The sequence below is a fragment of the Pleurodeles waltl genome, chromosome 11, assembly GCF_031143425.1.
Source record: "Pleurodeles waltl isolate 20211129_DDA chromosome 11, aPleWal1.hap1.20221129, whole genome shotgun sequence".
NCBI lineage: Eukaryota > Metazoa > Chordata > Amphibia > Caudata > Salamandridae > Pleurodeles > Pleurodeles waltl.
This window is the reverse complement of record NC_090450.1, coordinates 312384629-312386276: the sequence shown is the minus strand read 5'-3', so window position 1 is coordinate 312386276 and position 1648 is coordinate 312384629. Positions and strand designations below refer to the sequence as shown.

Sequence of the window (1648 nt, the reverse complement as noted above, 5' to 3'; positions counted from 1 at the left end):
AGAGAGATGCTCTTGGGGTGCGTGGTGAAGACTCAAGGTTATCTCGAGCCACTGTGTGCTGAAGATAGTGCCTTGCATCTGCTGCACCAAAGAATCATCATCTGCGCATCGCACTCAAGAAGAAGCACGACATTCTTAATTTTTTTTTATATCTGCATGGAAAGTGACAGACACTGTTGTGCTGTTTGATACAAAATTGCTAGAGTTCATCTTCAGAAGACTAAACCCGACATATAAACATGCCAACAGGAACATCAAAACAAAATTATTTTCTAACCAACCACATGAGACAGTCTGGTATATGTAAAGCAATGAAGAATAAACACATTATTTATAAACCAGTAGATACACATACACACACACAATGGTTTAAAACTGATCTGAAAATTAAGTTGTCGGTCTTGAGTCAGGGAATAAAAAAAGTCAGCAATGACTATTTCCAATCTCTGACCCTTGGGGAGACGGTAAGAATCTGTCATAGTGCGACTACATACAGTACAATTCAGGCAAGTTTCTTTTGTCACTTAGGATGAGATTGCAAATTCACTGGTGTGGTAACACAATGAGGAGGCAGGTTTTAGCAGCAACTTCCACAGGACTGCTTGACCCGAGTGCTTTGAATTTTGACAGTGGACTTTTCTGCCCAACCAGATGTTGCTCCAGGGCCCATTCGCTTTTTAATCTCAGCTGCCATTGTCATGAAAGCGTGTTCAACATTTGTTGCATTTTTTTGTGCTATTTTCCAAAAATGGAGTTCCAAGGGAGTCTGCGAATTCCTTTGCTGCTGTGTAGTCTACTACTTTCTTTGTGGTCATATTGCATTTATTTCCTACCAGCAATTTGTTAACATTTTCACAGGAGTAACAATCTATTTCTTTCAGCCACTGTTTTACATTATTAAAGGACTCCTGGTCTGTCACATCATCCACTACTATGATACCATGGGCTCCTCTTTATTAACTGAAAGTGATCATTCTGAATTGCTCCTGGCCTGCTGTGTCCCATATTTGAAGTTTAATTGTTTTCCCATCTAATTCAGTAGTTCTGATTTTAAAATAAACACCAAATATGCTGATATGGCTTTCCGTGTAGGTGTAATCTGAAAACCTAAGCAGAAGGCAGGACTTTCCAATGCCAGAGTCCCCAATAAGCAGGAATTTGAATAAATGTCATGCTCTCCCCCTTCCGAGTCTGCACAGTTCTGACGCCGTCTGAGGCTGGGGGGGGACCGCTTGACACTCGCTTCCTCTCCCCCCCAAAAGAAAAAACAAAACACCACTGGCCCACTCCTCTCAAACCACAAAATGTCCGTCCAACCCAAACTTGCTTCGGCGGCACATATACTAACCACCACATTCACACGGAGCATTGGAGTGGATCACATCCTGAATCAAGTACCCACCTGTGCTCCGGAGTGATTTCTGATCTGTAGCTTGCCGCCTGTAAGAGGGCCTCTGCTCCTGCAGCGACCCATTGAGCGATGCCTGCACAGCTGGCTACCTTACAAAACACAAAGCAACCCTACTTAATAAGAACGAGTGCATTAACAATATTGGAGAAAACAACAGTTCTTATTAGAAATATACATGTATTCTTGGTAAACAATAGGCACAGCTGGCTGCAGCTCAGATTCTAAAATCACTGCCAA

General features: G+C 42.4%; 1 pseudogene; it reads right to left on the bottom strand.

Moving 5' to 3' along the window:
- Positions 1-577: 577 nt before the first annotated feature.
- LOC138265099 (ras-related protein Rab-1A pseudogene) lies at positions 578-1163 on the bottom strand (annotated as a pseudogene).
- Between the last annotated feature and the right edge of the window lie 485 nt (positions 1164-1648).